This window comes from Bubalus kerabau, unplaced genomic scaffold (assembly GCF_029407905.1).
Source record: "Bubalus kerabau isolate K-KA32 ecotype Philippines breed swamp buffalo unplaced genomic scaffold, PCC_UOA_SB_1v2 scaffold_78, whole genome shotgun sequence".
In the NCBI taxonomy this organism is placed as follows: Eukaryota; Metazoa; Chordata; class Mammalia; order Artiodactyla; family Bovidae; genus Bubalus; species Bubalus kerabau.
Window position 1 is genome coordinate 857,382 of NW_026577932.1, and position 12,177 is coordinate 869,558.

At 55.9% G+C, this 12,177-nt stretch overlaps 1 protein-coding gene across 6 annotated transcripts in view; it reads right to left on the reverse strand.

Annotated features, from left to right (window-relative positions):
- The window catches only part of LOC129641155 (F-box-like/WD repeat-containing protein TBL1X), a 245,089-nt gene extending 235,953 nt beyond the window's left edge, over window positions 1-9,136 (reverse strand). For 4 of the 6 annotated variants that reach the window (XM_055565937.1, XM_055565938.1, XM_055565935.1 and 1 more), the window contains exon 1: window positions 8,793-9,136. The gene's annotated coding sequence lies outside the window, so the exon portion shown is untranslated. The remainder of the gene's footprint in view (window positions 1-8,792) is intronic. The other 2 variants (XM_055565940.1, XM_055565939.1) reach the window with 1 other exon arrangement.
- Between the last annotated feature and the right edge of the window lie 3,041 nt (window positions 9,137-12,177).

The window sequence follows — 12,177 nt, forward strand, 5'->3', positions numbered from 1 at the left end:
TTTTATTGCTACGACAAGCGGATGCCAGCACAAGTGGGTATTTTTAGCCTGCCTTATGGCCCCGGTATTAACCCACTGGGAAAAACCACTGCCTCGAAAAGGCAAGTCCAGTTTTTGAAACTCAAGACATGAGCTACGAATATACAGGACCTATTCAATGTCTCTCCTCGGGACTGCTGGAGAAAGTCTGAACGCGGCCCCCCAAAAAATGTCCCACCTCAACTGACCTCGCAGCAAGGACTGCCCGGCATAGGAAGAGACTAAATCTTAGTCAACGAAGACCACAAGACACCTAACGTTTTTTCACTATGATCTCTTCCAAGTATTAAGAAGCTCTAAGTGTGGTTTTCCCTTGCTTTTGATGATATGCACGGTGCAGAATGATTCTCAGAAAACACGCAGGCCCAAGTGTTCAGTTAACTAGCTCAGTCACATCCATCTGACTCTTTGCGATCCCATCGACTGCAGCACGCCACGCCTCCCTGTCCATCACCAACTCCTGGAGCTTGCTCAAACTCGTGTCCATCGAGTCAGTGAGGCCATCCAACCATCTCATCCTCTGTCATCCCCTTCTCCTCCCACCTTCAATCCTTCCCAGCATCAGGATGTTTTCCAAGGAGTCAGCTCTTCACATGAGGTAGCCAAGGTATTGCAGTTTCAGCTTCAGCATCAGTACTTCTGATGAATATTCAGGACTGATCTCCTTTAGGATGGACTGGTTGGATCTCCTTGCAGTCCAAGGGACTCTCAAGAGTCTTCTCCAACACCACAGTTCAAAGGCATCAATTCTTAGGCACTCAGCTCTCTTTATGGTCCAACTCTCACATCCATACATGATTACTGGGAAAACCACAGCTTTGACTAGATGAACGTTTGTCAACAAAGTAATGTCTCTGCTTTTTAATACTCTGTCTAGGTTGGTCAGAGCTTTTCTTCCAAGGAACAAGCATCTTCTAATATCATGGTGCAGTCACCATCTGCAATGATTTTGGAGCCCAAAAAATAAAGTCTGCCACTGTTTCTACTGTTTCCCAATCTATTTGCCATGAAGTGATGCCATGATCCTAGTTTTCTGAAGGCTGAGTTTTAAACCAGCTTTTTCAATATCCTCTTTCACTTTCATCAAGAGGGTCTTCACTTCCTCTTTGCTTTCTGCCATAAAGGTGGTGTCACGTGAGGTTATTGATATTTCTCTGGCAATCTTTATTTCACTTTGTGTTTTATCCAGCCCGGAATTTAGCATGATGTACTCCTTGGAAGGAAAGTTATGACCAACCTAGATAGCATATTCAAGAGCAGAGACATTACTTTGCCCACAAAGGTCCGTCTAGTCAAGGTTATGGTTTTTCCTGTGGTCATGTATGGATGTGAGAGTTGGACTGTGAAGAAGGCTGAGCGCCGAAGAATTGATACTTTTGAACTGTGATGTAGGAGAAGACTCTTGCGAGTCCCTTGGACTGCAAGGAGATCCAACCAGTCCATCCTAAAGGAGATCAGTCCTGAGTGTTCATTGGAAGGACTGATGTTGAAGCTGAAATTCCAATACTTTGACCACCTTGTGCGAAGAACTGACTCATGTGAAAAGACCCTGATGTTGGGAAAGAATGATTGAAGGCGGGAGGAAAAGGGGACGACAGAAGATGAGATGGTTGGATGGCATCACCAACTCGATGGACACGAGTCTGAGTAATCTCCGGGAGTTGATGTTGGACAGGGAGGCCTGGTGTGCTGCAGTCCATGGGGTCGCAGAGAGTCCGACACAACTGAGCAACTTCCCTTTCACTTTTCACCCTGATTCTGGTGCTGGTTACAGACATTTCAGCAGGCAGAAATTCAAACTCCATCATATAGTAAATCTGGGAAACACACACAGAGTATATATGTGTCTATATATAGCATGTATCTGTGTGTGTGTGTGCACGAGCATATGCCAGCCCTGAAATTTAACTCAAGAGGAGAGAAAAAGACAAGGAAAGCAAGCAGGCAATTGCTGGAGACCACCGGAACCAAGAAAGACATAGTACTCTTGTTATTATTGGATGCATCCCCAAGCACTCCCAACTTCAGAGAATAAGACATAAGCACACCGGGCTCCAAGCACGATGATAACCCTGTCCTTTAACACAACAAGCCTGAGAAATAAATCTGATTTTCTCTCTGTCTCTCTCTCTCTCGCCATGAGAAAACTAAGGCCAGGGGAGGTCACTGATATGCCCAAAGGCGACATCAGTGCATGGTGAGCTGGCCTCAAACCCGATTTTCTTCAGAGCCCTGCCCCAAGACCCCCAAGACCCCCAGGACCCCCAGGACCCCCAGGACCTCACAAGCTCCCCAACCTGGGTGTACCTGGCGCTCCCCTGGGGCTCCCAGAGGAAGATGCTTCAGGCTGGCTCCGGGGGACCCCAGTGCACACAGGGACCAGACTCTGGGTGCCAGGGGTGACCCCCACCCACCCACTGCAGGTCCACAGCCCTGCAGCTCCCCAGCCCTTGTCCACTAATCCACTAGTCACAGGAGGGGACCCAGCCTGAATCCCGCAAGTAGGGGACCCCATCCCCCTGCCCTCCGGAGCACCCCCAGCGGTGGAGGTCAGCCTCCCCCCGCAGTCCAGGTTAACCCACACGGCCCTGGGCCCTGTGAGGGTCTGAAATCAGCAAACAGGTGCTAGGTTCCCCCCGGCCCCAATAAATGCCCGAAGTCCCCAGAAGCTGACTGAGAGTGAGACCTGGGCAAATCTGCAGTGACATCAGCAAAACCCACAGGAAGGAGCCCAGCGCAGGGGTGCAAAGCCTCGAGGGCTCTGAAAAGCCTGGGGTTGAAGACAGAGCCGGGGCTGAACTGGGGGTAAACACATCCTAGCCCCCTGAGCCCCTCCAGTTTCTGTGGTCCCCAAAGGCCATCCAGCTGGCCACCTCCTCCTGTTCCCTTGTCTTCCCTTCCTTCTAAAGCATCCTAAAACGGCCTGTGAGGACCACAGCACCTGATGCCTACCTTGTCCCGCCAGCCCATTGGCCCCCGGACCAAAACAGGACTCAGGACTCACAGCGCTGGGTCCTTCTTTGGGGGTGGCTCTGTACCATGGAGCACCGTGAGAGGGGACTCAACATCCGTGGGCCCACCAGGGAGACCACTGTCCCCTCACCCCCCGACACATGACCACCACAGATGTCTCCATACGCTGCCAAACACTGTAAGGGACGAAAGTGCCTGAACTGAGGACTACGAGTGGAAGATGAGCTTCCTGCGTTCAAATGCTGAAGACACTGTTTCCATATGCAACCATCTCCTCTCCCTTCACCTGCTAAAACTTCTGTTTCTCTACAACCTGCGAGCCAAAGCTTCATGGCTCCTTTCCACCCACCAAGAGCTAACCAGACCCACGGAAGTGGTACCCAACTTCCTGCGGAAGATAGAAATAGTCTTCCCTCTGCTTCTCTTTGTCTTCAACCTGTGAGCCAATGCTTCATGGCTCCTTTCCGCCCACCAAGAGCAAACCAGACCCATGGAAGTGGTACCCAACTTCCTGCGGAAGATGGAAATAGTCTTCCCTCTGTTTCTCTTTGTCTTCAACCTGCGAGCCAATGCTTCATGGCTCCTTTCCGCCCACCAAGAGCTAACCAGACCCATGGAAGTGGTACCCAACTTTCGATGTTAAGACAGAAATAATCTCCCCTCTGTTTCCAAGTGTATGTTTGCTCCAAGTAAATTGTTTTCAATGGCTTCCACTTCACACCTGCATCCTTCCGTCTGGCAGAAGATTCCCCAGAAATATTTGATGGCGACGATCACACACAAGAGGGCTTGCAGGAGGCCATCCCTTCTGCGAGCTTACAACCACCCTGGATCAAGTTTCTGGGGAGCACATTCGTGACCACCTGCATTTCCCGCCACCCCCCGCCCCAAGGTTTTAAACTTGCTTTCTCCCTTTCCCTTTAAAAAAACAAGTGGACTCTGTCCGTCTCTCCCCTCACACATCCAGCTTTTCTTTTGGTTTGACTGGTGGTGTGGCCAGGCCCATCCGTTTGGTCCAGCCCCATGGGAAGGATGGATGGGGGGAGAGGGCCACAGAAGACCAGCCCCGAGGGGACAACTGGTGTCCAGTTACTTCCTTCATGCTAAAAATAGTTATGGGAAAAAAAAAAGGTTTATCATCTTTTCAACTTAAGCATGTTTACAAAAAGACTTGAGTCTTGCCTCCCGATTGAACACTATTTTTTAAGTGTCTCAGGTGCTGAAAGAGGAACAGCTTATTACTGCAGGTCACGTACTTTTCTAAAGGAGAAACAGGAGGCAACGGGGAGGTGTGGAGAGACCACACCTGGGGGGCCTCATTTCACAGGGCAGTGCAATCGGGCTGGTCCCTGGCGCCGGTCAGACCTGGCAATGCTCCTGGACAAGAGCTAGGCGAGGGGGCATCCCCAGAGTTGGCATGAGGAGCCCTCCTTCCCAATATGTCACTGAGGGAGGCTGTGAATTCCTGATGCTCAGGACCTAGGGGAGATGCCTTCTCTGGGTCTGGCTTCCCCCTGCTGAAACCCATTTCGCCACTCTGCAAGCGAAATAATCCTGACTATCCCAAAGTCACCAAAGATTTGACGTGTCTCAAAGGCTGACAGCTCTTGAGATGAAAGCAAGACTAAAGACAAACGGCACAAAGGGGCCATCTGGGAAGTCACCCTCTCCCAGAAGCAAAACTGGGTTTCCCCGCCCCCCTCCTGATTTACAAATGTAATTTCTAATCCGTGGCTATTAAAAAAAAAAAAAGGCAAAAGATTATGCAAAGAACACATCAACTAAGGAATTTAACATCCTGTGCAGAGACCGGTGTACAGGAAACGGGCACCATTCAGCCACTTGTTAAAAACATGCTGACCGTTGTGAGGTCCCATCTGTAGGGAGGATTCCTTGTCGGCCTTCTTGATACAGAAGATTTTGCCCTCAGGCCATTAAAACTTAGAACATAAACTTGGCTTGAGGTGGGGGAGAAGAGGGGGCGTATCAGATATGTTCTCTCAATCAGCTACATGGGGCCACACTGTTACCACCTTGAGACCCCAAGGGATGTTGGCCACAACAGACTCGGGCCAGCAACGTGGGGACTGGCTTTTTTCTAGAAAGGGAAACAGATGCACATCCTTTTTCCAAAGTTGAATCCTCACGAAAACTCCAGCTTGGAGTCCCGGTTTTCTAATTCAGAAATGATCCACGCCACCTCAACCTTAAAACCGCAGCTGTCGATCTCACTGAAATCACTTTTCCAGGTGACGCGCTAGCTGCAATGTTTTTTAAGGTCTACTTTGGCCACCTGATGCGGAGAACTGACTCATTGGAAAAGACCCTGATGCTGGGAAAGATTGAGGCCAGGAGAAGGGGACTACAGAAGTTGAGATGGTTGGATGGCATCACCGACTCGATGTACATGGGTTTGGGTGAACTTCGGGAGTTGGTGATGGACAGAGAGGCCTGGCGTGCTGCGGTTTATGGGGTCGCAAAGAGTCGGACACGACTGAGCAACTGAACTGACTAACCAGTAAACTGTCTAAAACTCTTACAGCCTCTCCCCTCCTTCCACAAGGAGCAGGCTAACTCTTTACTGTTTTCTTTACAGATCCTTACCTGTAGTAAATATAGAGTGTGTGTGTGTTAAATCACTTCAGTCATGTCCAACTCCTTGCGACCCCGTGGACTGTAGCCTGCAAGGCTCCTCTGACCACGCGATTCTCCAGGCAAGAATACTGGAGTGGGTTGCCATTTCCTCCCCCAGGGGATATTCCCAACTCAGGGATGGAACTCCAGTCTCCTGCATTCCACGCGGATTCTTTACCACTGAGCCACCAAGGAAGCCCAACTACAGAGCACCGCTCCCAAACTGGACTTTCTTCAAGTTCTGTATTGTTGCAATATGGTGACCCCCAGTTAAACACATCTATTGAGTATCTGAATTATGGACAGAACCCTGAAACAACAGTACTGGGCATTTTAGTAACAACACCACTATTAAATGAATTTTAATCAACTGGAATCTAAATATGCCCAGGTGGGCAGTGGTTACCACCCCAGATAATTCAGCTATGAGCAAAACAATGCTGCCACTGTGATTGACCTTTCATGATTTCTGTTGAGAAATCTAGGGTTTATATATAGAGAGAGAGTTCAATGTAAGATTCTGTGTGGGGGACAAAAAGGGTGTGTCTCTGTAATTGAACAAGTTTGTCTCCAAATGGGAACATTCACCCCATGTCAACAAAGGAAGACAAAATAACACCAAGCTTCAGATCTGCGTTTCCAGAATCAATCTTCCCTCCACCATGGATGAGCAAAGTCAGTGTCTTCTGCAGCTGAATGGAAATAATAATTGCTGCACACAGGGCGTTAAGTGCCTGTAAAATCCTCAGCGCGTAGCATTTGAGTAACCAAAGGACGATGAATCTATCTGCGCCGGAGCAACAGTGAAAATTTACAGGCGAACTCGACGTTTTCAAAAAAACTTACACATAACGGTTCCTTCTCTGTGCCCCTGCACCATCCAATGACTACCGTGATCTCGGTTCCCGTTTTTATTTTTGCACATATAGCAAATGACGCTCGGAAAGCTGCCAGGACTTCAAGGTCAATGGCGGAGCAGGACGTCAGGGTGGGCTGTTTGACTAGTTCAGGCCAGACGGGGACAAAGGTTGCTGTTCCAGCAAAAGCAGTTTTACATGTCCCCACGCAGCTGCACTCGAGCTCTATACCCGTCTTTGGCCGCCTAGCACTGAAACCTACAAAGCTCCCACCCAGGTACATTCAGGAAGTCGTCACCAGTGAGAACACTGAGGCTCCTCTGGTTCAAAGGGGGTTGACTGCAGGCACTTTAACTAAAACACCCCAACTTGCAGGAAGGGCGAGACTCAGGCTCCAGGAGTGAAATTTCAATGATGGGGGGGTGGTGCTGATAATACCTGGAGTGACTAAGCCCTGGAATAAAAGCAGAGCCAACCCCCTTGCTTTGCACAGCACCAAATAAAAAACACCTTGGAGTCTTCACGGGCTGTTCCACAGGTGTGTGTTCACTTAAGGAACTTCACACGGAATGATCCTTCAGGGGCCATTTTAAGACCTGGGTCAAGGGATGGGACTTCCAGCTTTCATTTCCGGATTCGTTATCCAGCTGGGTGGTTTTCCAAGCAATCTGCAGTACATCTGAGATATCTGAACATCCCTTTCACGTGAAAAGCGTCTTCAAGTATAAATGGTTTCCATACTCACCATCTCCCCCACCCCACCCGATCGCGTCTTTTCTAGGAATGACTAAACTTCCCAGAAGACCTTCCACCATCTGCTACCCCCGAGGCCACCGATTAGGCTGGACTTAACCAGAGCGTCCCCCGCCATCACCACCCCCTCGCTCCCCCACCCAGGCTGGAGTCCCGCCCCTCGCCTTCCAGGTTAACCCAGGGGCTCAGGCGGCGCGTCTGGATAGAAAAACGTTCAAGAAGTCGGCTCAAGCCGTATGTGATAAAGCCAAGCAAGAACCCAAACCGCGGCAAAAGGAATAGAGGAGACGGATTTCTATTTCCTTGGCGGTTCCACGCTACAACATCGGCGACAGGAGGGGGAAAAAATCAACAACAACACACCTCGGACTTTTTAACTTCGTGGAATTTGCAGTGGACTTGGAGGAAGGCCAAGCCGTGCCTTAAAACGATCCCGGTCGCGGGCCTTGCCGCGCACGGTCAACGCACGTGAAGTCCCAGCGCCCGGGGAGTGGGGGGGGGGGGGGGGGGGGAGGCCCTCTAGCGACCCCCAAGTGTCACAATCCCCGGCGACCTCCGGTGGCCCCCGACCAAACGATGGCGCGCCCCACTCCATTCCGAGCACTGGCCACCCCCACCGCAGTAGGCGAGGTCCCCTCGGGAGGGTGGCGGGGTAGGGGGTGGGGAGAAGGAAGCACCGCCTGGCACGCGGATCTCGGGGCACCCCTCCCCCTAGACCGGGCGCAACAGGTCTACAGCCGCCCCCCCCCCCCGGGCGCGCTCTGTAGATCGCCCAGGGACGCCCACCCCCACCCACCCACCCACCCAAGTGGTCCCCACCCTGTTTTCCTCGCTACGGGCCGGGCTGGGAGGGTGGGGGCGCAAGTTGGGGGTAGCTCCCCACTTCCTGACAGTTTCCGCGCCGCAGAAACTGAACCGCCGCGGGCCCGCGCCGCCTCGCCCGCCACTCTGCGCCCTGCGCGCGCCGCCGCGGCGGGCCCCCCGGGGTCCCGGCCCGCGCCCCCCCGGGGGAGGCGATGAATGGGACCCCCCTCCCCCATGAGAGGGGGTCCCCGCGGCCGCGCAGGTTCGCCCGGCCAGCCCCGGGCCCGGAAGACAAAAGCGGCACCGGGAGGGACCAACGGAGCGCTCCCTACCCCCACCCTCCTCGCCAAAACTTACCGATCACCTCCCCCTCCCCAAAACAAAGAAGCCTCCCCTTAACCCCCCGCTCCAGTCTCCACCCGCCGCTCCAACCCCCGACGCGCCGGCACCACTTTGGGGGAGCGGCCCCATCGGGGTATTGTTCAGCCTGCAGGGAGCGCGCGCAACACCCCAGCCCGAGCCCCGGGGGACACTTGGGGAAGCTGGGCCTCCCCCCTCCACCGCACCCCCGTCCCCCTACCAGAGACGGGGGTCCCCGGGCGGGCGGCCAGACGGCCGGCCTGATCCCCTCGGAGGGCGGGAATGAGCCGGGCCCGGGCCTCACCCCTACCCTGAGCGAGAGAAGTTTCCGCAGCGCGCCCGGCCCGGGCCGAGCCCCGCGCGCACACTTACCTCGCCCTGAGCCGCGCAACTTGTGTCCGGCGCCGCCGCTCCAAGCCTGCGCCCCGCCGGCCGCCGCCGCCGCCGCCGCCGCCGAGCCCGGGCCGCGCCGCGGCAGCCGAGGGCCCGGCGCCCGGAGCCGCCGCGCGCCGCCCCCCCCGGGCCACCCCCGCCCCGCGCCCGCGTCCCCCGCCGCCGCCGAGTCCCCTAGACGCGCGGGCGCTGGAAAGTTTCGGGTGCCGAATGGCGGCGAGGGCGCTGCGGCGGCGGCGGCGGCGGGGCGGGGGCGCGGGCGGCTCCTCGCTCCCGAGTGCGGAGGACGGGGAGGGCGGGGAGGGGGCGAAAACGGCGGCGGCGGGAGAGGGCGGGACGCGGGAGGGACCGGCGCGGCCAGTGACCTCCGCTGGGGAGCGGCCGCCGGAACGCCGACCCCGGCCGGGAGGACGGCCCTGGGCGCCGCCCCCAGCCTGCGCCCGCCCCCGCCGCCGCCGCCGCCGCCGCCGGGGGAGGGGAGCCCGGGACCCCAGCGCGCTCCCCGACCCGGGACCCCCCCCATCGCCCTCCTCCCATCACCCTCCACAGCCCCCAGCCTGCGCCCTCCCCCACCGCCCGGGGCCCCTGCGCGTTCCCCGACCCGGGGCCTCCCCATCGCCCACCCCCACGGCCCCCAGCCTGCGCCCGACCCCGCCGCAGGGAAAGGGGACCCCGGCGCCCCTGCACCCTCCCCCACCCTGGTCCTTCCCACCGCCCTCACCCACCCCCAAAGAGGCCTCGTCCCAGGCCAGCCCCTCCCCCAGGACCCTCCAGCCCGCCCCCTCCCCCACCGCCGGGGGAGGGGAGCCCGGGTCCCCTGCAACCTCCCCCAACCCGCGTCCCCCCCTCCCCACCCCCAAACCCTCCCCCACGCCCAAAGGGGCCGCGTCCCAGGCCAGCACCCCTCCCCCACGGCCTCCAGCCTGCCCCCTCCCCCACACATCCCGGCCTGCCCTTCCCCCACGGTGCAGGCGGTAAGAGCCCGGGCCCCTCCCCCATGGCCTCTGGGGGGGCGGGAGACCTGCTTCCCAATCCAGCCCCTCCCCCGCGGAGGGGGACCCTCCGACCCTACCCTGTCCCTCACCCCCCCTCCCCCAGCTCCCGCCTCCCCGCCACGCCTGGGGTGGGTGAGGGGAACCCGGGCCTCTTCCCTCCTCTCTGCGAACCTTGTCCCAACCCCGAAGCCTCCATCGGGGGGTGGGGGTGGGCTGCGCATCAGAAAATTCGGACGTACCCCCCCACCCAGTCCCAAACCCATTATCCAGGAGGGGAAAGGAACCGGGTCGCCACCCCCGTGGTCTCCGGGCAGGGAGACAGGACCAGTGCTGTGTTACCCTCCCCCAGCTCAAAGATGAACCCCCCTACCCGAACCTGCCTGAGGGTGCCAGCCCCCTCCAAGTCGCCGGCCGAGAGGCCATTCCGCCCCCCCCCCGCGCGGTCTCTTCCCCTTCCCCCCAAAAGTGGGGGCTCCAGTGAAGCCTCCACCTTTGCAAAAACCCCTAGCAGGGAAGGCGCTTGGGGAAAAAGAAACTCAAGACGTACTGGGGTGGACGCCAGGAGCTAGGGTGGGGGGGCTCCAGGCCGGGGTTTAGCGGGGAGCGTGGTGGTGGAACCGGGGCCCTGGGGCCTTCTCGCCCGTCCCTACCCCCACCTCCAGCCGCAGGCTGCAGAACCTAGGACATATGCAAAGCTGTTTGCTGACTCGGCCCAGACCTGGTGAACCCAAGGCCCCAGGTTGCTTTCGCCCCTCCGGGTTGGTGACAACTGCCCACCAGCCGTGACCTGAATTCGCTGAAACAAACACGCGCGCGCTGCACACGCACCCCAGCACCTTGGATGTCTGCTTTGGCGAATATTTTCAAGGAAGCCGGCCCCTCCCTTTAGTGCCTAACGAGGGTTTTTTGGTTTGGTTTTTTGCCCTAAAGAGCCCAGGACACTCAGCATTTTGCACTGTAACCTCGCTTGCTCCTTTCTGGGACACTGAGCCGTTTGTTGTTCCTGACCGTGTGGGGAGGGGAGGCGAGGTGACTTCTTTTTTTTTTTAAGGGGCTGATCCTCCATTCCAAAAGGCGGCCTCAAAATGACGTTGCCGAATATTGCTGTAAAACGTCAATGATTTAAAACGACGGTGACTGCACCATTATTCGAGCACAGCAATAAAAAAAAAAAAAGACACTTACACGGTCTCCATAATTGTGAATCAGCAGAATAGATTTTGCCCTTTTCTACCGGTTACCATTCAAGCCTCTCCCCACCTCCCACCACACACACAGACACACACACACACACACACACACACAAGGACGTGGCGGGGCCTTGCCTCCAGCCTGCCCGGCCTGGCTCCCGGGCTCCTAGGGCTTGTGAGGACTGAGGCTGAGGTCTTTTCATGCAATCGGGAAAAAAAAAAAAAAAAGCTATGCAACAGAAAACCCGGGCAGGCAAGCGCGCCTGATGCAACTCTGCCCCGGTTACACGTGCTTCCCCTCCCCCCACCGCCCGCTGGTGGGAGCGCTGCGTTTTTTCCGCCTGTAGGGTCACATTGCGGTTGATTGATTTCTCCTTTCGCCTTGCTCAGTCATTCAGATTTGGAAAGTAAATAACAAGTTGACATCATTACCGCGCTCGGCTTTGCGGGGACGTCGGCCCTCGGCTACCGCACACTCTCGAGTAGCCGCGCAGCCAAACCTGGCCCTCTCTGGCTTGCCATCGCTAGCTGCTCGTCGGGAGCTGCTTGGAAATTCCGAACCGAACGGGACGAGGAAAAAGGCTTCTTTTGTATGTTTTGATGGCTTGGCAGATGCCAGTCATTTTTAAAGTATGGAAAAGTGGTGGAAATCCTCGCTCCCTCCTACGCCCCAGCGTGGCGGGTTTTTGCAGCTGGTCTGGCTCAGCTGGTAAAGAATCCGCCTGCAATGCGGGAGACCTGGGTTCGATCCCTGGGTTGGGAAGGTCGCCTGGAGAAAGGGAAAGGCTACCCACTCCAGTCTTCTGGCCTGGAGAAATCCATGGACTGTAGTCCATGGGGTCGCAAAGAGTCGGACAGGACTGAGCGATTTTCACATCCTTGTAACAATGCAAGGGAGCTTGGGATCCATCTTTCCTGTTTGATCGGCTCCCAACAATCCCAGGGGTTTTCTTACAAGACTGGAGTACCTTAGTCAGAGAGTCCTAGGAGCACCCAGGGACTTTGTAAGACCTCAGATAGGAAAGGTTACCCATACATTTTCCATAATAACACTGAAATCCCACTTTCTGAATGCTAGATGGGTGGTAGGTAGGTGTGAAATTAGACTATTATATTTAATCTGGCTTTCAGATTTTTCAAATGGTGGAAGAAAAAAATCATATTAAAGTCGAGCAGGAA